This window comes from Callorhinus ursinus, unplaced genomic scaffold (assembly GCF_003265705.2).
Source record: "Callorhinus ursinus isolate GAN/ISIS: 27379988/994484 unplaced genomic scaffold, GSC_fseal_2.0 scaffold43, whole genome shotgun sequence".
Lineage (NCBI taxonomy): Eukaryota > Metazoa > Chordata > Mammalia > Carnivora > Otariidae > Callorhinus > Callorhinus ursinus.
This window is the reverse complement of record NW_027397105.1, coordinates 6,252,282-6,278,785: the sequence shown is the minus strand read 5'-3', so window position 1 is coordinate 6,278,785 and position 26,504 is coordinate 6,252,282. Positions and strand designations below refer to the sequence as shown.

Sequence of the window (26,504 nt, the reverse complement as noted above, 5' to 3'; positions counted from 1 at the left end):
AGACTCCCTGCTGAGCAAGGAGCCCAATGCAGGGCTCAATCCCAGGACCCAGAAATCATGACCCGAGCCGAAGACAGATGCTCAACCGACTGAGCTACCCAGGTGCCCCAAGAGGACAGAAATTTGTGCATGGCTTTGAGAAATGGGTTATCTTCTGAAAATTAAAAGTGGCGGGGAAGGGCACTGTAATATAAACAGAGGAACTGATACTACTGAGGCACAGCTGTGGAAAGTATTTTTGGAGAAGGCGAAGCTGGACAGGTAAGCTGGAGCAGGCATATGGACGACCTTGAGTGCACATTAAGAAATACGGATTGTCTGCCATATGCAATCGGGAAGGCTGAAGCAGAGGGATGAAATGCTCATGGCCATGCACCAGCAAGAATCATCAGCTAACGGTTGGGCAGACAGAGGGGCTCACGTCTGTCTGCTTAGAGAACATGAGAGACGAGCGCATTCTCATTTTAGGACCCTAAACTTTTGCCGAGTCTTATTTTTCCGGGAGCCATGAGATGCATGGAGAGGTGGAAGACCAGGAAGAGAGGAAGGGCCAGAGGGAGGGAAATAGGAGGGAAGTCTGATGAGCCCTTTCCCTGTCCCCCAGCTGTCGGATGCCTGGTTAACATCCAGTAGTCACTGATTCCACAAGGCCAGGCGATAATTTGAGCTCAAACCTGCCTCAGGTTGGAGTCCTCAGAATCGATTTCTGCCAAAATAGCAAAGCCTGAACACACAATAGCACAACTGAAACTGCTTCTTGAGATGGACTTTGAGACTGGCTTCAGTAATCAGCATTGCAAAAATGGCAATGGATGTCGCATCATAGGTCTGACAGTTTTAAGGAAAAAAATGGAGAAAAGCATTGTTCTCGTTGACATTATCCACGACTCCTTGCGCTTCCCAGCAGACGCCCCCCATGGACGAAGGGGGCATGCTCTCCAAATGGAGGCTGGATGCCCTACACAGTGATGGTGGAGCCTCTGCCGGGCAAAGACACTGGACGGAATCTGGACGTTGACTCCCTTGCGCCACGAGTCCCACATGCAGCAGTACCTACAATCCGAGACTTGGTCAACAGCCAGAAAAATCAATATTGTTTCCTGGAAGTCCCCCCATGGGAGAGCTTGGGTGAGGTTGTTGAAGGTAACAGAAAAGTTTTGAAACCAGAAGATCCTCCTCTCTTCTCCTGTTGGGCAATCTCACCATGGGGGAGACCTGCTAAAAACCAGCGGGACCATCCAGCCTGGGAAGCACCAAGTCTTTGTCTTGCACCATCTTCATCCAAGAGCCACATAGAACACTTTGCTAAAGAAAACCAGGCTCTGTGAACTCAGCTGAAGACATCCTGGTGGAGGAGGAAAGATGGGTGGTGCATGCCTCTTAGGGTGATCATGTGCAGGTCCCTGGACAGGCTTCTGGGGAGAGACGGCTTTTGGGAGTCAGATGAGCTGCCTGAGCTGTGTGAGTTCTCAGCCTCACCCCATCTGTTAAATTGAGGGCATGGACATGACAACTCATGGAGTGGACAGGAAGTTGCCACAGGAAATACTGGTGAGCCCCTCAACAGAGGGCCGTAGTGTTCACTAGGGTTCCATTACATTCAAGGGACGTCACTGTAGAGGTGGACTGGGGTGTGCTGGGCCATTCCTGCTGCCTTGCTGCCCTCCAAGGGGTAGACACTGAAGAAACCACCAAGCTGGGATGAGTTTTTGATACATGTAATGGACTTTTCCACAAAGTATATCTGCCCACACTGTGCGTGTAAGATGGGGGGAGGATGCATCCATGCGTTGTATCATTTACAGTAATATCCGATTCTACCACCCTTGTCTGCTTTTGTACCTCAAGATCCCTGCAGGGGACCCCCACCATGCCACACTGCCAAGTACTTCTGGGGGTCACCAAGGGGTGTCTGCCATGTGATGTGCCCAAGTCATCAGCTAGCACCTGCTGGTTCATCTTCTTCCCCTCCCAGCAGGGGGTGCGGGGGCTGCATGGGAGGACCCCATCTCCACCTGCTGCATCACACATAGGCCAGCTTCCTCATCAGGGCACTGGCTACACCACGCAAACAGGTGACAGGTGCTTTCCCCGGAGCCCACACTGGGCAAGAGCTACCCCAAATTCCCTTGCAGAAGGGGGCAGAATGCCTCCTTCTAATGCTCTAATGCTCTAATGTGCACTCAAGGTCGTCCAGGTTAAACAGGACTATACATCCTTTGACCCTCCTTCTAACCCTCCTCCCCTTGAATGTGGGCTGGACGATGTGAATGTAATGCCATTCTGGCCCGTGACAGGACTAGCAGCTTCTGCCATGGTCTCTCGGGGCCCTGAGCTGCCATGTTAGAGCATGACCATGCTGTTGGAGAGACCACACAGAGAAGCCCCAGAGAAAGAGCGGGGGCTCGCCTGAGCCAAACCATCCAGCCACCCCTGCCGACATGCCAGGGATGTGAGTGAAGCCATCTTGGGCCAGGTGAGCATCAGATCAACATCTGCACGCGGTCTAATAGATGCATGCCACTCCCAGCCAAGCCCTGCCCAGCCTCAAGACCCACATAAACCCTGAGATCTAAAAAAATGGTGGTTGTGTGAAACCACTGAGTTTTGGAATAGGCTTTGTCAGGTGGCGGTGGATAATCGAACCCACTTCTTTCCCTGCTGCGTTGCTTTGTTTCACACCGACAGCGAAGCGATGTTGTTTGTGTCCTGACTTATGACTTGATTTTCGGTAGCGAAGGTTTATTTTATAACCACAACAACCATTAGAAACCCACACCTCGCTCCCCATACCCCAACCATGGGGAGAGTGGGCCAAGAAATCCTGTTCTCAGAATCACTCCATTCCTCCAACAACCGAGAATCGAGGCCACAAAGAGTGTGCCCGACCCTTGCATTCCCTCAGGATCAATTTTCTTTCTCACCAGAGGCTCCTCAGACTTTCATGCAAAGGCTCGCACACGTTCAGCCTGTGTGGCAGGAGATCCCACAGCTCAGAGATAAAGCTGAAGCCTAGCAACATGCACTCTTCCTGTCCACTAGCAAAGGGGGATGTCATCACAATGCCCAAAGCTTTCTCTGGATCCAGGGAGGCTCCTGCCATGTCTCTTGTTAAGAAAAATGAGGCGCGGCCACACCGTCTTTGGGGTGATCCGTGGTGGACGTTTTGAGGGCAGCTGTCCTGCGGCTTGCGCGCCCCGGACCGCCTCCTGTGGAAGCCTGAGCCGGCTGTGTAGCTTTCTCCCTTTGTCTCATAACCATGTCCACCAACGAGAATGCTAATTCACCAGCTGCTCGCCTTAACAGATTCAAGAACAAGGGGAAAGACTGTACAGAAATGAGGCGGCGCCAAATAGAAGTTAATGTGGAGCTGAGGAAAGCTAAGAAGGATGACCAGATGCTGAAAAGGAGAAACGTAAGCTCGTTTCCTGATGATGCTACCTCTCCACTACGGGAAAACCACAACAACCAGGGCACTGTAAATTGGTCTGTTGATGACATTGTCAAAGGCATAAATAGCAACAATTTGGAAAGCCAGCTCCAGGCTACTCAAGCTGCTAGGAAACTGCTTTCTAGGGAAAAACAGCCCCCCATAGACAACATAATCCGGGCTGGTTTGATTCCAAAATTTGTGTCCTTCTTGGGCAGAACTGATTGTGGTCCCATTCAGTTTGAATCTGCTTGGGCTCTCACTAACATTGCTTCTGGGACATCAGAACAGACCAAGGCTGTGGTAGATGGAGGTGCTATCCCAGCATTCATTTCTCTGTTGGCATCTTCCCATGCCCACATCAGTGAACAAGCTGTATGGGATCTAGGAAACATCGCAGGTGATGGTTCAGTTTTTCGAGACTTGGTTATCAAGTATGGTGCCGTTGACCCACTATTGGCTCTCCTTGCAATTCCTGATATGTCATCTTTAGCATGTGGTTACTTACGTAACCTTACTTGGACACTTTCAAACCTTTGTCGCAACAAGAATCCTGCACCCCCATTAGATGCTGTTGAGCAGATTCTTCCTACCTTAGTTCGTCTCCTGCATCATGATGATCCAGAAGTATTGGCAGATACCTGCTGGGCCATTTCCTACCTTACTGATGGTCCAAATGAACGGATTGAAATGGTTGTGAAAACAGGAGGTGTGCCTCAGCTTGTGAAGCTTCTAGGAGCTACTGAATCGCCCACTGTGACTCCTGCACTAAGAGCCATAGGAAATATTGTTACTGGGACAGATGAACAGACTCAGGTTGTAATAGATGCAGGAGCATTTGCTGTTTTTCCCAGCCTCCTAACGAACCCCAAAACTCATATTCAGAAGGAAGCTACATGGACAATGTCAAACATCACAGCTGGTCGCCAGGACCCGATACAGCAAGTTGTGAATCATGGATCAGTCCCATTCCTCGTTGGTGTTCTCTCTAAGGCAGACTTTAAGACACAAAATGAAGCTGCCTGGGCTGTGACCAACTATACAAGTGGTGGGACAGCTGAACAGATTGTATACCTCGTTCACTGCGGCATAATAGAACCATTGATGAACCTCTTAACTGCAAAAGACAGCAAAATTATTCTGGTTATTCTGGATGCCATTTCAAACATCTTTCAGGCTGCTGAGAAACTAGGTGAAACTGAGAAACTTAGTATCATGATTGAAGAATGTGGAGGTTTGGACCAAATTGAAGCTCTACAAAACCATGAAAATGAGTCCGTGTACAAAGGTTCATTAAACTTGATTGAGAAGTATTTTTCTGTGGAGGAAGAGGAAGATCAGAATGTTGTGCCAGAAACTACCTCTGAAGGCTGTACGTTCCAAGTTCAGGATGGCACTCCCGGGACTTTTAACTTTTAGACTGTACAGCTGAGGCAAAAGATGTTTGTTGTGTACTCTGTTTGGTAGAAGTTTGTCTTACTGTTTCTCTACTAAGAACTCTTTTTAAATGTGTTTTGTTATTGTAGCACTTTTTACAACAAAACTCTACTTGACCAGTTCCAAACTGTACAACCTGTATGAAGCGCCTCCTCGGTGGGTTTCTTATTTCTATGTAGAATCTCCTCTCTTGCAGTGTCCTGTAAATAAAGATTAAATTCCACTCTTTTCTTTACAGAAAAAAAAAAAAGAAAAATGAGGCGCCTCCTAGGCCTCTTTCCTCCCAAGATGGGCCTGGATTTCAAGGACTTTAAAGGGTGGTGCTAGCACAGTCCAGGCCGAGGGTTTTCAATAGGTTTTGGCACATCAGCTGAACACGTTGGAATATTGTCAACACAGATTCCGGAGCCGCTCAGGGCTGTGCACGGGGGCGGTAACAGGTCAGATAAGATCTGTCTGGCATGCATTCTGCATGCAGAGAAGCATGAAGTCCTCTTGATTCAATTCCTGTCCATTTCAAGATAAATAGGGGATCTGGGTAAATAAGATTTTTTACAGTCACTTAGAGCTGGTGATGCAGAGATTGACAACCGTGTATCAAGTTCACTCCATTTGGGGATCTGGGGGGGCCTAAGCACTTACTACATCAGAACATACTGGCCTTTCTTATATGGGCCTTTTAAAATTTTTATGCTTGACTGTCAAGTCAGTGTGTGTGTTAACCGGGAAGCCCTAAAACAGCGTGACAAAGATGCACCTCACCTATAGAATAATGGAGATCCAGGAGCAGACAGAATCTCACAGCTGGTGCTAGTAGCCCATGAATCAGCCAGCAAGGTGTCATTTTTATAGCACTTCTAGTTACCTGTTTCAACAGTGTGGCAAGGTAGCTACTATTTCCCTCCCTGACAGTTGAGAAAAACAGGAGCCCACAGAAATTACGACCAAAATAATACGTGGCAGAGATTTCAAACGTGGCTTTTCTGAAGCCAGATCTGTGATCTTGAGGTTCACCCGACTACCTGTAGTGAACACCTCTTGCTTTTGCCTACCCAGAAGTGGTGCCAACTTCTTCTTCTAGTGCACCTTGTTTTCCTCTGGGGAGTCAGCCCTTCCCTTGATGATGCAGTCTTGATAAGAATGGCTCAAGATCCTCCTCATCTTCCAATCTCCAGACAAGGATTCCCCTCGTTGGACTCTGACTCCTGGATATTGAAAATGCTGGAGCAGATCTATGCCAACAATGGCTCTCTGTGCTTTCAGAAGCCTGGTGGTACCTTTCCTTCTACCTGAGCTACTCCAAATTCAATCAACAAGTTATTTTTGTTTGTTTGTTTTAATCCGATGCCTGGTACTGCCGCTTGCAACCCACGAATTCAGCTGCGGGACCCCAATCAAAAGTCCGTTTCGACATCTGCTACTTTCATTTATAATTCCTTCAGTTCCAATGTAAAAGTTAGGTAATATGAAATATAATGTGTTTTTCGCTGATGATCATGTAATGGGATGTTAGGTGGGCTATTTCCTGTTGTCTCAGAATTAACAGCCAGGACCCCAAACTGGAGTCAAAGAAGTAGAAAATATCATACATTCCAAAAAGAACCCAAAACAACCAGAAACCTCCCTCAGAGCTTGTTATGGGACAAACTGGCTGTATTAACCTTGTCTTTGATTTTTTTGTATTCTGATTGCTTTGTCATCTTGCAGCTTTGCTGGCCACGGAGGGACTCAGTTCCTTGTAACTGCAAACACAGTGCACCTGAGATTATCATTCAAATGCAAACCAACCAACCCAGAGGCCACACTCCCAACTGCTCCCTCTTTTAGAGTCTCACACGATGGGCCATGTCCACCTGCCCTAATCACCCCAGGGCCAGGTACCAGACAACTAGGGACAGCCCCTATGCCCCAGAGGCAGCTGAAACTATTCAAACTGGCCAATCCTGAGCCTGCTCACCCTGCCTTGCCTATTCCTTCCCACAGAAACCACAAGAGAGGCTCCTGCCCACAGCTCCCTCTTCCCCCTCTGGCTCCAGACTGACTCTGGGGCTCCCCATGTGGCCCTGTGTGCCATGTCCCCTGTTTCTAGGGAATCTGTGAGCATAATAAACTTCCTACTTGATGACAGTCATTTCTGGGTCTACATGCCCCACCGTGCCTGATTAAAACAAGCCTCTGATACCCTTAAAACATTGGCCTTGCTCCCCAGAGACTCTCCACCCCTACCCGCTTTAAAAAAAGAATGAGAAGAGAAAGGGGAGAGATGTAGGTATAGGTGTCATCAGCCTCATGCTAAACAAGAAGGGGAGAGAATCCAGGACAATCTCCTACGGTGATGATGAGGGCCCACAGGAAGGGGATCCACTGTGGCATTCTCCAACTGGGGATCCCCATTCTTAACAGATTTGCTAAGCTGCACATGTGTCTATCTGGACAGGATAAAAGAGATCCAGAGGCAAATGCAGGAGAGGGAGCACAGAGCAGGCCTTAGCCCACTGCTGGGCATGGCCAGGACGCACGTTTCCCATGGGTCGAGGGGACACTGTGGAACGCAGCTGGGCTTGGGCCATCTTTCCGGTACCCCACCAAGAAGGCTGCCTGCCAGGCGAGCGGACTTTAGTAATGGAGCTGATGAAGAATGGACGTCAGTCCAGAGCCAGAATGCCTGTGTCAGGGAAATGGGCAGTAGGGGAGGCCCTACAGGGCATTCCAAAGGCTTCAAGCAACACCCCCAAGACAGCCAGCATTTGGACATCTGCCACGCCACACAGAGCTCATAACTGGCTGGTCAGTATCAACCAGAGAAGCAGCATCAGCAGCCTAGAGAAGACTGTAAAGGGGCCCAGCAGAGGACAATGAGGGGTGATGGGGAGAGGGGGCTGGGAGGGGCTTAATGACAGGGGGCAGCAAGAAAGGAGCTTCTGGGAGCTTTCTATTTCTTGACCTGGTTTACACAGTGTGTTAGTGAAAACTCAATGAGCACATTATAGTGTGTACACATTTCTTATGTATGTTTTTCTCCAATTAAAAATCTACTTGAAAAACAACATCAAAAACAAAAAACACAAAACATGGGACACCCAGAATATCCACTCTGCCCAAAGACGAGTCCTCCATGACTTACTTCCTCACCCATATCCTGTTGACGACTCTCCTTGGTCTCTCTCAGCTTCAACCTTAGTAGGTCTAACACCGCCCTCAAAGGCAAAACATAGGCATCGTTTCCTCCAGTCCATCTGGTGGTTCCTTCTCCAGCTTTGGGGGTGTTGCTTCACGTATCTGAGCTGCTGAGCCCTCACCTGAGACTCAGGCGGAACCACTGCTGGGAATTTACAGGGCTCACCTCCTTTGTTTCCCCTCTCATGATCCCTGTCCTCTGCTACCGGATTTCCAATGTCTGAAAACCATTGCTTGCTATATTTTGCCTTGATTTTTCATTGTTTCTGTGGAAGGGTGAACCTGGTACTCATTACTCCAACATGGTCAAAGCCAAAGTCCCTGGATTTATGGCTAACCAAGTCATATCTAATTCAGCAGCATTTTTAAATGAACCGAAGTTATCAGATTCTTTGTAAAGTTTCTTAATAGGGTTTTCATAGCATCAACAACCCTTCTTGCTCATATTTCATTGCTCATATTTCATTGTTTTGCATGATAAGTGCTGGTGACATAACCGAGTGTGAGAGAAAATGACTGACTCTCCGGTAGGAACATAAGTGTGCAGGTGGCACCTGAGCTCGCCAGTGTTCTGTTGCTGTTGTCACTGTGACTTCCAGAGAGGATGAAGACTATTTGTACATCCCAGGAGTCTCCTGTTGTAAAATCATTTTTGTGCATGTTCTGTGTGAATCACCTGAGGAACATCCACAAGATGTTGAGTTTTATATTCAAGAGAGATGTCTGGGCTGGAGATATAGATTTGGGCAGTCATAAGCATACAGGAGGTAGTTGAAGCTGAGTATGGGGGCAATAGAGACAATGAAGAGGGTGGAGAATGAAGAAAAAGGAGACTAAAGGTAAAGTCCATGGAGCATCGACATTTAAGAGCCAGGCCAGAAAAAGAGATGCTAGAAGTAAAAGAATCACCACGAATGGCCCCTAAGTCTGAGTTACAGCAACTAAGACAGTGGGCAAACCACGAGGCAGTCAATGAAAGCATTAACCAGCTTCTCTGATAAAACAAGCAAGTATTAGAAACACACTGACCCCACAACTTCCAGTGAACACAAAGGGCCTGGTAATGAAGGCAGGTGGCTTCCAGCATCTGGACTAACATGTTGAGTGTTTGAACAAACACCCACTCTATGTTGGACAAAGACTATCTTCACTCTTCATTTTGGAAATGCATGAAGAGTGCTCACTCTAAGAATGAACGAAGAAAAATCCCTAAATATAGCAAAAATATCTATATTTTTATAGAGAACTTATCAGTTCTCTTCTATATTGAAATCTGATAAGTTAAAAGCATGCGTTATTTTAGGAAATAAGAAAACTTCAGGAAAACCTCTAGTATGTTCATCTCAGTGAGATTCAAGAGCACACTGCATGTATAAAACCAGAGGAGAAACAGAGAAAAAAATCTCAAACCAGGAAAAAATACTTGGCAATAAAAGATATAAACATCAAACTTAAAAACACAATGGAGTAATGAGCAACATATTACACGCTGAAGAAAAGTAAGCAGGGAATTAAAACCAGCTCAAGAAATCCTCCAGGACTTAAGGGAAAGGACAAAGAGAAGTTCTAGTCAACGTACTCAGAAAAAAAAAAAAAAAGTATAAATACTGGAAAGGAGAAACAAAAATTACCATAATTTAAAGATTCCATAATTATCTTCCCAGAAAATCTAAAAGCAATGGCTAAAGAATGATTCAACTAATAAGGAGATTCAATAAATTAGCTATTCACAAAATGGTTAAAAAAAAACAACAAAAAATTGAAAAAGATGAAAAAGTAACTTAAAACCTGTGAGTTAAATTAACAGTAAACACAAAAAAATGTGTCCCCATTACTTATCAAGTAAGTGCTTACTGAAACCATAGAGTATTTGTTACACAGCAAATTAGCAAAAAATTAAAAATTCACCAGTTTTTGACAAAAATAGGGGGAAATCAGCCTTCTCACAGGTTGGGGGCGGGAAGATAAATCTACACAGACTGTAGGCAATCAGACAATATGTTTATGTGTTTTAGAATTTTTACATACCTTTTGGTGCAGCAACCCCAACTTCCAGGAATTTATCATCAGGAAATAATCATGATCGTGTACAAATATATGGCTACAGTGATGGTCATCATGGTATCACAGCCCTGGTAATAATGGCGAGTTACTGGAAACAACCTAAATTTCCAACAATAGAGCATCAATTCAGTAAGTTATAGTGTACCTATATGATGGAATAATGTTTACCCATTCAGCTATTATGGCAGAAAACATTAAGAAAAGAAAAAGCATATAATAAACTATGTAACAATGACTTCTAAGCAGCCATTGCTTACCTATCTCCTGAAATTGTATACACCAAAATGTTGAAGTCAAGATGGTGGAATGGTAGCTTAATTTGTTTAACTTCCATCTTGTGTTTTCTAAACACAATTTGTATTTGTATTTGTATTTTTTTATTGTATTTGTTTTATTTGTATTAAGTAACTTTTGTTTTCATTTGTGTTTTTTAAAAGCTATTTTAACACTTTTCCCTGAAGTCTCTCTCTCTCATAGTTGCATTTTTCCATTGGGATGGCAGGGGTGACAGAATTTTGAAACAGGATAAGGATCTAGCTCACCTCTAATTTGAAAGATTTTATACCTGTTTGAATTTACCTCTGAAGTCACGAAGAGATCAAAGGAAGCTCAAAGATGCGAACATGAAAATATACCTCTGTGCAGATTTGAACTCACGGACTTAGGAGAAGCACAAAAAATACAACTAGCAATAAGATGTCATTAGGGTCAAAATAAAACCTTTTAAAACCTTGCTGAATTTTTTTTTTCCTGTTTAAATGGGTTGAATAAGTAAGCTGCTAGATAAGTTCCCTGAGCAAGGGAAATTTCCTCTCCTTTCATAGCAGATGAAAACATCCACAGAGCTTGGCTGAATGTCGGCATGGGACAAACCGTCAGTTCTCTGCATTTTCTTGCGTTCTCTACCCACCCTGCCCTACCCTCACCCTCATTTCTTCTGGAAGCCACAGAAGCTAGATTATTTTATCTTGTACATGTAGCTGCTGGGTATAGAATGAGGATGGCATTTAGAGCCGATTTGTTTGGTACAGCTAGTCTGAATTACACTGAACGTCGAACAAGAGAAGCATGTGCCTAACTGAGTGCCTTCCACTTTCCTCATTAGAATTGGCCCATATCTTGCTTAAGGACCTGGATTTTATTTATGCAGTGCAGCCTCTGCCCTGTCTTGCATACCTGGGGCACAGCAGTGACCCCCATCAGTCAATGTGTCTTAGCAAGGACTGCAGGAGGACGAGAAGCATCATTTTAGAAAGCCACCAAAGGGCCACTTGGGAAAGATTTTACAAAGCACAGAGCACATTCTCCGAGGACTACATCTTTTTACCTTTGCTTGTTTACTCTGGGTTTGCATGTCTATTAACAGGATGCTTCCCCTCAAAGATAATTTATTTACCTTGGGAACAGAAGTTTAAGAGGACTCCAAATGGGCCATCAGAAGTCATTCAAGCAGTTGGTGCTGGAGGGAAAACCCACGTCTAGTTCGGGCTTCATGTCAGGAGCCCAGAATTTGGGGTCTAAAATCTATTACGCTACAGTCTGATTCCACAAACAGATGGAATGTGGTAAAAACAAATCAACATGCCCCTGGGTCTTAGAGGTCAACAGGGGACCAAACAGTCTTCCCCCCATTGAATTTTTATCCCATACCAGGAGAGCATAACCTCAATTTGCTTTGTGTTTCCCATAATAAGCCTTCTTGTGAAGAGTGAATTCAAATGGGCAGCGAACATCCCCATTTGACTCGTCATCGGCCGGGCTGTTTGTGTTCTGCCCAAAGGAGAGGAAAGGGACCTTTCTGAGCCAGGAGTCAGCCTGCTCCATTCCATCAGCGTCCAAGAGAGAGCTGAACAGACTCTCCAACACTTGGCTCCGCAAAAGGGCCATAATCAGGCCTGCTCCTCAGGAGCGCAGACAGACACAGCAGTAAGACCCCTGGATCCAAGAACGGCTCTTTTCCACCAACGTCAAACACGTTTCACAGCTGACCTGCCAAGAATGTGGATCTTGCTTCAAGATACACAGTCAGAGACAGCTACACGGCAGCCAAAAGAGAGACTCTCCATTGAGCCTGCATTCTGGTATATCCCTGCAGATGGACAGTGTGTATACGGACTGGCAAGGAGCCCAGCCCTTGGCCTCAAGCTAAAAGTTCAGGATTACTTCAGAAGGAGATGAAAGAGATAAAGCAACTCTTCCAAATATGCGTTTGTTTTCCATGGGGATTTGTCAAGTGCAGTGGAGGGAGATTCTCGGGTCAATCCCTTTATGAGCCGTTGGACCAGGACAGGTCCCCCGGCAACCATATATCCAGCATGAAGAGTGCAGAGACACCCAGGCTAGGGGAATCTCCCTGGAGTTCCTGTGTTTAAGCTTGTCTCTGACCATCTGTATGGCCTCTAGATCTGCTCGGTCAGAAGGAAGTTTAGTGTGGCATATGTCAAGAACACTCCACCAAGAGTAAAGAAATTGGGATCTTCTGGGCATTTGGAAAGTTTACTTTGTCTTGCTTAAACTCAGTTTTCATAGCCTTAAAACAAGGGGCGAAGGGGATAGTTCTGAACCAGAGGTCCCCCACAAATGTGACAGCCGATAATTTTTCCTGCCTTGAAGTTCCAAGAATAGGCATTCCCAGCAGAGTGCAAAACGTGTGCAAAATGGCACTAATCCTCAAGCTGGTGGGAAGTCCCCTGGGGGCGGCATACCCAAGAACTGTCTGACAATGGTTAGCAGAAAATCATTTGGGTGGTAGGCGCTGGGGGTAGGAAGCACAGTCTTGCTTCCTCTCCCCGGGTGCTACGATCCATCTCCAGTCTCAGACTAAAATACCTGCCAAAAAGAGCTTCTAAGAGAAGTGAGGATACACTTAGTCTTAAGTGTTAGTGGCTCACCATCATCTAGACCAGCTCTAAGTAGCCGAGGATCTGCTCCTGGGCTCACACATTCTTTGCTCCAGTAAAGCCTCTAGCTCACTGCTTCCAGATACATACCTGCTGATTCCCATTTCCGGGCTTTCACGCATGAGACTTCACAAATCTGGAGTGCCCTACCTTTTCCTCCACCGATGAAACAACAGAAATAAGCATGCCTACTTCTGAAAAGAAAATGCACATCTGTGTTAGAAATCAGGGGGGAAAAAAGGTACCAAATATACAAGAGTAGAAAATGCGAGGCAAAACACTATCTAACAAATCTCAAAATCACAATGAAATGGATCATTTTCCTTTTTTGCATTACCCCAAATTCTGACAATAGAAGATGTAGGAGACCGTTACAGACAAATAATCAGAAAAAGTTTTGGAAAAGTTTCTTAAAAATGTATCTCCAGGGGTGCCTGGCTGGCTCAGTCGGTGGAGTGTACAGCTCTTGATCTTGGGGTCGTGAGTTCAAGCCCCACGTTGGGTGTAGAGATTACTTATTTTTTTTAAGATTTTATTTATCTATTTGTCAGAGAGAGTGAGCAATGGGCAGAGGGAGAAGCAGGCGTCCCACTGAGCAGGGAGCCCGATGCAGGACTTGATCTCAGGACCCTGGGATCATGACCTGAGCTGAAGGCAGCCACTTAAACAACTGAGCCACCCAGGCATCCCGGGTGTAGAGATCACTTAAATAAACTTTAAAAAAAAAATTTTTTTTTTTATCTCCAAAAAGAGTTTAGGCCCAGAGGGGTTTTTTGAAAGGATTCTTTAGAACTTTCCTGGAAAAAAGAAAAAAAGAATGTCCAAACCCTTCTAGAGAATGGTGGTAGGAATTACAAATCGATTTAGTGATTTAATTCCAAAGAATAGAGAAGAGAAAGGGAAAACAGAGACATTACAGTGGAGGAACTTGCAAATACATCTCCATCAAGTGATGAGGGTTCACATTCCCAGGGGCATCAGGTACCCCAGTTGGGAGAAATTCTGCAGGATACCCAGCCAGTACTCTTCCAAACTCTCAAGGCCATTAAAAACAAGAAATGAATGAGAAATTATCACAGAGCACAGAATTATCAGAGACCACAGGTTTCACGGGAGACACGAAAACTCACTGCAATGTGGTACCATGAATAGAAAGAGATCCTGAAATAAGGAACGTTAATGGAAAAAGAGTGGAAATCCATATAACGACTCAAGTTTAGTTAACAGTAAGGTTTCTTTCGTTTTTTGTTTTTTTTTTTAAGTAGGGTCCACACGCAGTGTGGAGCCCAACATGGGACTTGAACTCCCGACCCTGAAATCAAGACCTGAACTGAGATCAAGAGTTGGATGCTCAACCGACTGAACCACCCAGGTGCCCCAAGAGTAAGGTTTCTTAGTTTTGACAAATTCACCACAGTAATGCAAGAAACTGGGTGAGAGGCATACAGAAACTCTCTGTATTTTTACAATTGCTATGCAACCTAAAACTTGTTCCAAAATTAAAAGTATAAAGGAAAGGTTAAAGGGGGAAATGGTTACGATTATAACCACAGACACAGGGGACATTTAGGTCGAGAACTTCTTCTACAGGCTGTGCCTTAGGTGCTCATGGGGATGGGAGGTGTGACTGCCTTATGGCACTTTGATCCATGACTTAAGGGTAGTGACTAAAGATGGAGGTGCATGGCTCTACACACCTGGTGAGGCTCGGGAGCATAAAATCACCATTTGGGCTTCCCCTATTAAAGAATGAAAATGTAGGAACATCAGACCAAAATCAGTTCCGGTTTAGCAACCCAACACCTAACTTGTTCTAATAAGTGTTTTCTTTTTTCTTTTTCTTCCTCTGCCAATTTTCCTCAAGGCCAATCCCAAATCACTTACGAAAAGTGTAGGATTTCTGGCACGCTCATATCAAAACTGACATCTCATGGGCCCCCGGACAACTGAGACACTCTTCTGCCCCTGCTGACACCGAATGCACCTCCCCACAATTCCCTGGCTGTCAGCACTAACCTGTTTGCTCCCACGCACACGCCTGCTAGCAGAAGCCTGCTTTAACACGACGCGCTTTTTCCTCTCCCGCTAGCCATGTGATCCCACTAATTACAGCCAACTCGTTTTTCATCATAATCTTCAATCACTAAGAATATAGTTGTTTGATTCCTGCCTGAAACCCACATTCTGATTCAGCACATACATTCAACTGTCAGGAAAAATTGTGAAAGAACTTTGAAATAAGCAAATGAGTTTTGTGAGTGTCCTTTCAATCAAACACTAAGGACACCCGTTCTCTTCCTTGTCTCTACAAGGATCTGTGCCATGCACGGTCACTGAGCTATTTTACCCCTCTGTAAGTACAGCGAGTGATCCTTGACCATAGAGACACAAAGGAATTTTGCCTGCTAAAGATGCACTTGAGGGGCGCCTGGGTGGCTCAGATGGTTAAGTGTCCGACTCTTGATTTTGGCTCAGGTCATGATCTCAGGGTGGTGGGATCAAGCCCTGCCTGGGGCTCTGTGCTCAGCGGGGAGTCTGCTTGAGCTTTGTTTCCCTCTCTTTATCCCTCTCCCCTCCCCCCACTCGTGAGTGCACACACTTTCTCTCTCTCTCTCAAAAAAAAAAAAAGTTTCAGGGTCCATCAGGTCTTAACATGGCTTTTTACTATTTTAGAAAACTCTCATAAATTTCATGTGATATCCCTTTTGGATTTAGGCCTTTCCCCCCAACTGTTTGGTCAGTTTTTGTTTTGTTTTGTTTTTAGGGAAAGCTATACAGTTCTCTAGAGGCTCCATCAGTGCCTAGGGGGCAATCCCTCACCCTGGGATGTGATCACCCCACCAGGCTCCCCAGGCTCTGCTCATCAGTAGGGCTCATGCTGCCCCAAAATTCCAAGTTGCAACCCAGCATCACACCAGTAATACCAGGATGGAGAGCATGGACATTTTCCCCTTTTGGTGTTCCATTGACTCCAGACCCCAAAGTGTCTGCCGGACACCCTAGGGACCTGGTCATCCTCTCTGGCCATTTCGCTTAAAATATGAGAGGCGGCATAGTATCATGCTTAAACATCACAGATCGTGTAGCATGGATTCAAATGCTGCCTTGCCATTTCATAGCCAAGGACACTCCCCTACCCCGTGACCTCTCACCTCTCTGAGCCTCAGTACCCCCCATCTGCAAAATGGGGCTAACGGTAGTACCAACCTCATAGAAGTTCTCGGGTGTTTAACTGAGTTAATACACATACCAGACACACAGCTAACTCTTTAAGAAAAGATTAAACATTTTCATAGGAACTGCTGTACAATACCATACCTCTAACTTTCCCACGTGAGTCAATTTTCTCTTACTAGAGAGACAGGTCAGGGCAGCAAGGGGAAATCTTCCCATAGGTTGTTTCTCAGACAGAAACTGCTTCCTGGTTGAGTGAAAAATAAGTAAATTGTGTAGCTAAGACATCTCCTGACTGAGGCTTATGCTTTCCAGTCAATTGCTTTTAGCAGAAACTTACTGGTGAATTCTGTCGGCAAAGCTTATGTTGCAATGCAACCCCGAAGTAATTCAGTCAGGTGTCCAGCGTCCACATCGACCTTGAAGTGGCCAATTATGCCTGACATTTTTCCTGGAATATTCTTCTTTTGTTTAATAACTGCAAATCTGGGGGTGCCTGGGTGGCTCAGTCAGTTAAGTGTCTGCCTTCAACGCAGGTCACGACCTCAGGGTCCTGCGATCGAGCCCCACATTGGGCTCCTTGCTCAGTGGGGGTCTGCTTCTCCCTCTCCCTTGATCCTCCTCCCTAATTTGCTCTCTCTCTCTCTCTCTGTGTGTCTGTCTCAAATAAATAAATAAATAAATAAATAAATAAATAAATAAATAAAATCGTTAAAAAAAAAACTGCAAATCTTTAACTGTTTCCCTTGATTTTTTAATCAATACTACATATTTCCAGCCAGCCTACCCCCAGCTGCCCAAACCATCACTCTCTCATTTCAGGACCTCATGGGGCACCCTGATGCCAGGCATGCTGTTGCTGAACTCCCTGCTGGCACTCTGGGTCAGGGCCGTTCCTAGACCAAACCTGTCCTCCACCAGCCCCTCCACATGCCTGTCACCCTCTCCTCCTCAGCCCACCCTCTCTAACCAACTTCTCTGCTCACCTTTGCCTCTAGGATGCTGGCGGTGCTGTCCTCGGGCCCCAGCCCATCCCCTTCCTCTCTACCAATCCTGTGTCTTCGTCTTTAACCCAAACGAGATACAGATAGCTCTCCCAGAAAGGACGGTGGGCCGGAGGTAGGCAGGAGAAACAGATGGTACAAACAATCATGTTGTTTATCTTCTCTACTCACAACACTTCCGACCCCAAACACCTGGGAGATTTCCCCACGCCAACCCAGTCTCCCACTCTCCAGACACCAACTGGGTGCCCAGCAAGTCAACTCATTTCTGAGACTAACTATCCAGAGTGAGCGTGGACCCCACGGGTCAAGGGCATGGTCCTGTAAAACCTTGGATGCTGGCCTACGTCCCGGGCGATCACCTGTACTTAATGACCAACGGGCTATAAAATCAGCATTCCCTTGACCCTGTCCTCAAGTCTGATAATTTGCTAGAGCAGCTCACACAACTCAGGGAAACAGCCAGAAGAAAAGGGTGAGGTGTGAAAGGGTCCCGAGGGCAGGAGCTTCTGTCTCATGCTGTTGGGGTGCAGCACGTGGATGCATTCACCAACCACAGGCTCTCTGGAGCCTGGAGTTCAGGGATTTTTTTTTTTAATGGAGGCTTCACCATGTAGGCAGGATTGGTTATTGACTCAATCAGCACTGGCTTTTCCCTCCAGGGATGATGAGGGTGGGGATGAAAGTCCCAAGCTTCTAATCATGGCTTGGTCTTTCTGGTGACCAGGCCCCCTCCTGGAGGCATCCAGGAGCCCCCCAGGAGTTACCTCCTTAAAACAAAAGACTCTCCCAGGACATTCCAAGGGACTTAGGAGCTCTGTGTCAGGAACCAGGGTCAAAGACCAAATGTTAGAGCAAAAGATGCTCCCTAGTTACCCCATCACTCTGGAAATTGCCAGAGTTTTAGGAGCTCTGTGTCCAGGGGGCAGAGACCAAATATATATCTCTTATTAGGTCACAGAGAGTCAGCAACTGAGGCAGGTTTTCAGTGTAAGTGGAGAAAGAGCAGAGCAGCAAGATCCAGGCCACAGAGTGAGGCTCAACAGCCTGGGAGCTGGGGCCAAGAGGGGGACACCAGCCGTGTCAGCACTGACTCTGGAAGCACAGATCATATGGTCGTCATCGGTCCTTAAGGTGGGGAAACTCTCCTTTCTATGGAATGCATTCTGGTTGAGAACCGGGTGATGGATGGCAGGTCTGTGCATTGGGGTCGAGTCTACTTCAGAGGGGGCAGACCTCTGTCTTTACAATCCAGTGAGATACCCCATCCCCCGCTAAATGTTCCTTTTCTGTGTGCACAAAGCACTTTGGTTACTCTGCTAGGAAATTTTATCGTACCGGGATCCACTGTGTTTTTTCCTTCATCTGGCTAGGATTCTGGGAAGAAAGAGACTACATTTTTGCCTTTTTGGCCCCATCAGTGAAAAATCCACTTAGCTGTGAGCGATAAAAAGGTGATCACAGCAGTTTGAGAAATAATTTTCCTCACGTAGTAGGAAGTCTGGAGGTAGGTGACCTGGGGGAGTTACTTAAATACACCCTTCGAGAGACCTGGGTTCTTTCTATCTCTGTTTTTTTATCCACCTTAGCATCTTGGCCTTCGTCCTCATGTTGTAACCTCAGGGTCACCAAATGGTTGTTGAACCTCCAGCCATCCCCCTAACGGTGTTCCAGGCCAACTGTCTGTCTCCTAATCAGGAAAGCCAAAGATTTTCCAGAGGTCTCAGCAAGAAGGTATCCAGTTGTATCTCATTAGCCAGAACTCTGGGTCAGGGCCATCCCCAGACCAACCAACTGCTAGCCAAGGGGACCAAGATCACGGGTCATTCTGAGACCCAGGATGAGGCTCCCCTGCCATGACTTGGAATCGGGTTTGTCAAACAATAACTCCGAATTTTACTTCTGCGGACAGGAGCCCACCCATTCTGAGATCAAATTATCTCCACAGCTACGCATCCAGCTACGCATCCACAGCTAACACTGATGAAGCACTTACTGAATGTCAGACGTGGTTCTCAAGCTGTTGCACGAATTCCCATTCACCCTCACAAGGACTCTCTGCAGGTCAATACTATCATTAATCCCATCTTACAGAGGAAAGAAATGGAGGTGCAGAGAAGAGAAAATTTCCAAGGCCACACACCTAATGGGCAACAGAACCAAGAACAGAACCCAGGCCAAGTGACTGGAGAGGTGGTGTTTCTAGCTGCTTCGTCCCCCCAACTCTCTCCTAGGCGGCAGAGGGGGTCCATAAAACTGGTTGAATGAATGAACGAATGAATGACTGATGAATCCTTTTCCCAGAAGAAGCTCTAAGCTGTGAGGGGCTTCCCGTGCTGTTTGAAGTCACTGTTCTCCATCCATCTTCCTAACGGGGTCAGAGTGTTATTACACGAACAGGATTTATGTCAGTTCATTGTGCTCCGGGGGAGAACAAAAAAATCTTGACTTTTCTTGCTGGGTTTCCTGCACAACAGAAATGAAGCAAAAGGAGTCTGCAGGAGTCTGAGCTTTATCAGCAGACTGAAGTAAAACAACTGTACATACATGCGAGCCTCGGGCCAAAAAATGAACGAAATGCAAAGCACGTCCAGACTTCAGCTGAATCCTTGAACATTCTAGTAGCATGTCCCGGGCTTCGTTGGAAAAGGAGGGAAGAAGGGACCACAGGGTCAGCAGAGATCAGAGAACTGAGTTTGTAGATACTGTCCAGGCACAGGGCGAACTCAAAAGCTATTGAGCAATCCTGCCAAACATCTTGATATTTTGTCTAGCCAGTGCGAACATCTCGACTGCAAAGAAGTGATTGAATTGTTCTGGTTTCATATCGAGATTTGGCCCTGCTGCAGATATAGCTCAGTCTTCCTGAGAACTCCCAGGAAACACTCAGACGCTGCCTCTAAATGGAGACCCAGCACGAGTGGACGTAGCCATCCTTCAGTTTAATAAATATAAACAAACATGCAGTGAATTTCTTCTCCGGTAAGGGTTGCCAGGCTTAGCAAATGTAAACACATGATGCCCAGTTCACTTTGAATGTCAGATAAATGGAGAATGAATGTTTAGTGTAAGTATGTCCCCAAATGCATTTTTTTTTTTTTTCAAATGCAGCTGAGATGATCCAACCATCTCAATTCTACTTCGGTGTAAATGACTTTCTACATGAAGACAAAAGGATGAAGGCCGTTCGGGGATCGTGATGTTCAGCACGGCCTGGATTCTGCTGTGAGGTCGGTCAGGTCCTCTCTCCCGTTCAAAGATGCAGAAGGAACGGGGCTAGACAGTGGCATGCCCTGACTCGCAACCGGGGTGTTCAGATTCTATGTCCGGGGCTGAACCCACTCCACCTCATTTCTGTTCACTCCCCTGCGGGACAAGTTACACCTCGAGTATGTGACCACAGGTGGTGGCCGGCATCTGTATGGGCAAATGGCCACACGCAAGAGGCATTTGCAACAGAGTAGTGAGAACAAAACGGCGGGTACGTGGGACACATCTCATCTCAGCGCTGGGCCAGGGAGGAGGTGCCTGGCAGGTGCTTTGCAGGGACCGCAATGCGCCCGAGCGGGCTGTCAGAACCACACCGCTCTGGGCACCACTTCCCCCACCCCCCAGATAATTTTAACTTCTTGCAATCCACCTAGAGGCAGGAAAACACTCGATTGTTCGCACCCCGCACGTTCCTCCTTGTTGGGAAAGGAGGGTGCGCTGGAGAGCACTATTCACGGCAGGAAGCAGAATGCAGAATCCAGCGCTGGACCCGTGTGTGTTAAATAACCATGGACACCTGCATCGCCCTTCTCGGGGCTTCCAGGTTACAAGTGCATCACCTGGCTCAGGGGAAGGGCGGCTGAGGTTGGCCAGTGGAGTGGGGCAATGCTCTCCGTCTGATAAGGAAGCGCAGAGAGCCCCTGAAGGAGGAGGCCCACCTTGGGGCCGAGATTAACTCTGAGAGCCGAGCTGGGAGGAGCGAGCTATTCTGGGTGTCTGATAAGGATAGGATTTTCCATTTTCTCAGCATGAGCAGAAGCCAGGCCCCAGGTTTGAAAGTCCTCATACTCGCACATTATTTCTCGCTCGATTCGATGGCGTCAAGACCGAATTCTGTTAACTCTCATTCAAAAGCCAGGTGGGGATGGGACAGTGTCTTGTCTCTGCCCGCCCTTTGTTGGGGGGGAGTGGAGACCAACCTTCGCTGAGCATGCCCTGGGGGTCGGATGCCTGGTGGCACCCTACTGGTTCCTCATGACACCCTCCTGGAGGGCGCACAGGAAGTCCTAAAGCAGGGCCCCCCCCCACCCCCTCCACAGTCCAGATCCCTCCTGCAGGGGAGAGAAGGCTCGGGCTTCTCCAGGCGCTGGGGAAAAGCAGAATGGAGCATGCTATGTGTCCCGCCTGCACAGGGATCCCGGGAGACAGGAGGAGGTTGGTGGGGGGGGGGACGTGAGAGGGACCCAGTGGCTTCAGGATGCACGAGTAGCTTAGTGGATGGCGGGCAGGATGCCTGCTTTTCCAGGTTAGTAAATCGCGGCCGCGAAAGCAAACCACATTCTCCCAGCAAGGCTACACCCTACCCAGATCACTCTATTTCCATCCTCCCCCACCCCCACCCCCGCTCTGGTTGAATTTTGTGCACCCAGTTTATCCCTCCAGCCACAGTGGCCTTGTTTTCTGTTCCTGGAAAACGCCAAATGGGTTTGCTACCCAGGGACGGCTGGCCTTGCGGTCCCCTTGGCCTCGAACACCTGCCCCGCACAGTTCAGCATGGTTACCTCTAGTCCTCTGAGTATCAGCGCCGTTGTGGCCTCCTCGGGGAACCTTCCAGAAGCATCTATATTAAGGTCCCGAAAGACCCTCAGTCTCTCTCCGTCTCATCCCCCACTTTCATCCATAGCATGTTTTACTATCTGAGGTTACTCTGGTAATTTATTTTATTGCATTGCTTATTTACTGTCTGTCCTCACCCCTCAACTAGAATTTACCGGGAGGGGGGGCTGGTCTGTCTTGTCATCACTCTGTCCCCAGTGCCCTGAACAGTGCATGGCACTCAGATGGAGCTCGATAAGTAATTGTTAATTCGATGCTGTTTAATGAATGAGTAACTGAATAGAAATACCCAGCATCCCCCCAAAAAAGGAGGGAGGGAAGGGGGAGGGGGGAGGGAAATTGATGTACTGGCCTGAAGCCTGTGAATTAGTACTTAAGTCCCTTAGATGATTCTACTCTGCCGCGGGCACTGAACCTCTGCTCGGAGGCGTGCAAGGCTACTTAAATACCCATCTCCTCGGGGGCAGGCACCATGGGCCACAGTCTTACCCACTTGGGCAGGAAGCAGTGAAGCCGGATTGTATTTCTCCCCGGCCCTGTGAAATCAGCCCAGTACCTAAGCAACCACGGTGACAGAGATGAGGAAATGGATTGGCTAGCTGCCACTGTGGAAAGCAAAGAGTCCACCCTTTCACCATCAAAACATGACCCAGAGACAGGCAAGCGGTAATTGGGGCTCTCGGGAGAGACCTGCATGGAGCACAGGGGGCAATCCGGGAGGCCAGGCCCAGGAGTGGAAGGGGCATCCAGGGAGGAAGGAGCCATCACAGCGGAGGACCACCCCCAGCATGGAGAGGGGCAGGAAGGACACTGTCCCCTGTGACGCGGAGAGCCGACAGCCCGAGCCCAAGCCCAGGTGGAAGGTCCGAGTGAGGAAGGCCGATGGCCAGGGGAAAACTGGGTCCCCCCGGGTACAGCGACTTGAACTTGGAAGCCCAAACCCAAATGTGCACTATGTCCCGTATCTGCCAGTGGATTCTTCCTCCTCCTCCCCTTCTCTCTCCAGGCCCAGCCAAATCCGCCCCGCTGCTCCGGGCCCGGGAGGGAGACACAGGCTGCGTGTGAGTTCAGTGCTCTTTTCTGTTTTAGGCGGAGTAGGAGTGGAGCAATTATTAAAAAGAAAGAGGTTCACGGTGACCAGGAATGCCATTTACGCCATGCAAATGCATCCTGCCCCAGACATCACTCTCGGCAGCTCTATCTGACCCAAATCTGGGTCCTGTTCCTTGGAGCCTGCCACCTGATGTTAACCCCCAGGCCACCCAACACAGCCCCGTGAAAGCACTGTTAGCCTGTCAGGGCTATTCTTCTTGCAGGAATGATGTCTCTACTCCTACTACTAGTACTTCTCTTCCCAAAGCGATTTTTCTTCTGCATCAATCCATTCTGCCTTCTCCTCTGTGTAGTAGCTTCTCATTAATGTTTTAACAAATTACTACCGGGTCCAGTGGCTCAAAACAATCAGAATGGACTATCTTACAGATGCAGAAGTCAGAAGTCCAAAATGGGTTTCCCAGGACCAAAATAAAAGCGTCAGCAGGGCCCCACCACCTCCAGGGGCTCTAAGGGAGAATCTTGTGTCCTTGCCCTCTCCAGGTTCTAGAAGGTTCTGAAGTCTTCGGCTAAGGCCCCTTGCAGCAGTTATAACATCCCCAACCTGTTTCTGTTGTTGCATCTTTCCTGGCCCTCCTGCCTCTCCCTCTCCTTCCATCCTTAAGGACCCTTGTGATTACATCAGGCATATCCGAGCACTCCGTAACAAATGGAGCTCAAAATCGTCAATCCCAGCTGCAAAATCTCTTCAGCCATGGGAAGGAATATAGTCACACGTTCCTGAGACTAGGTGTTGCACATCTTGAGGGGGGGGTCATGATCCTCCCTGCCGCCCTTTAAACTTAGAGCATTGTTTTAATTTAAAAACAACAACAACAACAACACCCCGATTCTCCCAAATTTTACTCTTTGCCCATCTCGCCGTCAGAAACCCCACTGCTTGGCTTAGAGGGCACCTCCTCTTTACGAGGGATTCAAGCAGCTGAAAATGCAGAGCCAACAAGTCAGAATCACCCCAGACCTCCCTGTTGGTGTGCAAGAACCTTTTTTTAAGAGCTTAGAACACAGTAGTTAGATTTCAACATGTTAATCGTCATGCCATTCAAATTCATCTTTTTAGGGAGTGGCTTCTGAGGATTATCCCATCCCAGAAAAATAACCATGTATTATTTCTTTATCCATTTCCAGGAAGTGAGATTTCCTCATCTCCACTGCGCTCTCCTATGGTCAAAACAGCTCTCAAGGTCAAGACGCTTCACCCCAGCTCTCCTACTTTCTTCTCTCGCTGCAGTGGAATTGGAAAACCACCACCACACCTCCTTATGCATCAACATTTTTCTGACATGTAAAAATGATGCCTAGAATCGCAGCATTTAGGGCTCGAAGCCACCATATGGATCCTAGGGTCAATTGGTTTCATGTCCCAGAGGAGCAAATGGTAACCCAGGAAGAGAGAGGGTCTTCCCCAAAACCAAGCTACTAAGTGAGTCGTCTGCTTTTAGAATCCTCTCCTCCAGGAGAAATCGTCCAAATCCTGTTCCCTTTTTTTGTTTTTGCCCACCATTCTCGCCTTCATCCCTTTCATTATTATTTTTTTTCTAAGTTTCCTTGACCGGCTTGCAAAGGCCAAGTCTTCCACATGGGCTAACCACCCCAGCGGACGCCTGGCCCTCGGAGCACCGCCCTGCGCACAGCTGTGGAAATTCCTCCATCCCGGACCACATTCCTTGGCAAGTGTGGGAGGTGGGGAAGCTGGAAGGTGAACGTCTCTTTCCCTCTCCTAACAAGCATACACAGGCGAAGAGTGACTTGGGAGGCCTTTATTTCGTGCTGCCTCGTTCACATCCACAGAGGGCCTCGCCCCTCGGACGGACAGGTGTTTGCACCACCTGAGCCCTCTTGAACCAGTCCCTGCGGCCAGAGGAAAGCTATTGGCCAACTGGTGAGTGAGGGGGCGGGGCTTCCTCGACAGGCTGACCCCAAACGGGGCTCAGCCCTGGAGCTCTGAACAAAGGCAGGGTTTCCCAAAGGAACTTCCGGCTGCCCATCGGCAGGGAGAGGAAGAGAAATGGATGCCAAATGCATTGAACATCCACAGCAACCAGCCAACCCCACCTGCCTCCCCATTACCACCGGACCCCCGGGGTCCTAAATTGGCTGTGCAAGTTCCTGGCCAGATTACTAGTCTCTGCACACATCTATTGTATCTTCGGTAGTATAAATTTTTTTTTAAGGCACAGAATTGATTTTGAGAGACCTCCAAATACCCTGAAACTCGTGTTACAAAAACTACTTTGAATGGCCCTATCCATATAGACCCACAGTGGTGCACAGTCTTCGAAGACCTTTTCCCAGATTTTAATCCTAAATTCACTAGGGCAAAAGGGAAGGGCAGTCTCAGGTCCGAATGGCTTTTTGCAGCATTCAGAAATGCTTCTTTCTCCTTTGAGGCATTAACAAAGTTGGTTTGATTCAGAATTGCTTTTCTGGGGGGGAGTTTTGGCTGAATTGCTCCACAAGAGGGATGGGTCAAAATATATCTGGACAACGTGTCCAGATGAAACAATTGTCAGACTGCCTGTGTGTCTGGGGGGTGGAGAGAAACGAAAATGTGAATGTTATCAAGTTTGAGGGTTTTAAGTTTTCCAGGTTCATATAGTTTTGTTTTGTTTTAATTTTCCGTAACTAATTTGTAGATGTGTTTCTCTCCTGGATTTGGAATATTAGGGCAGAAATAAAAAGTCACTGGAGTTTTGCTGGCAACAGAAGGGTGTAAATATTGAATTGAGGTGCAGATATTTAAAAGGTTTGAGGTGTAATACACTTTAAAATGTTTTGATTTTATAGTGCTGTTAAAAACTGTTACTTACGCTTTAAAAATAAAAGATAATAGTTTTGATTTTTTTTAAATAATCGGAATGTTAGGGCTAAAAAGATTCTGTGAATAGGCTCACCTTTTCATATTGCAGACAAGAAACCCAAAATGAAGGGAGGTCTCCCCAACACTTGGCCCAAAGCTCTCGCCATCCTAATATATGTCTTTCCTCCTCTGGGAGGCATCTTCTCTGAGAAATACCATGGAAGGAAGTTAATCCTCACGCCAGGGGTTAACCTGAGCTAAAAGCTTGACATAGTTTTTCTCTAATACACTGGGAACACCTTCTACCAGTGACTTTATAGACACACAAAGGATTTATCAGGCAGGACATCTAAACTCTGGTCCCCAGTGGAATCTCAGACATTCCACATGGAGATTTTCTAACATGAAATGGTCCTCCAACAGTTCCATCGTTCCCCTCCACAAACACTGGGTCCCTGGGCTTTTGGTGAACACGTATCATTGCCATACCAGCCGTGATGGAAAGTCATTGATGGTCCCAGGATCCACCGTGAGAACACTCCCATCCCTGTGGTGTCCTCAGGGCTCACAAGCTCTGA

General features: G+C 47.2%; 1 long non-coding RNA gene and 1 pseudogene across 2 annotated transcripts; both read left to right on the top strand.

Annotated features, from left to right (window-relative positions):
* The first annotated feature begins 3,133 nt into the window (after nt 1–3,133).
* On the top strand, nt 3,134–4,849 carry LOC112817183 (importin subunit alpha-1 pseudogene; annotated as a pseudogene).
* A 13,364-nt stretch (nt 4,850–18,213) lies between these two features.
* LOC112817315 (uncharacterized) lies at nt 18,214–25,857 on the top strand. Of its 2 annotated transcripts, none has more exons than XR_003206360.2 (3): nt 18,214–18,320; nt 24,255–24,549; nt 24,670–25,857. It is a non-coding gene; the product is annotated as an uncharacterized lncRNA (long non-coding RNA). The 2 variants fall into 2 exon arrangements; XR_012374973.1 differs by lacking the exon at nt 18,214–18,320 and adding an exon at nt 22,553–22,679.
* Nucleotides 25,858–26,504: the final 647 nt, after the last annotated feature.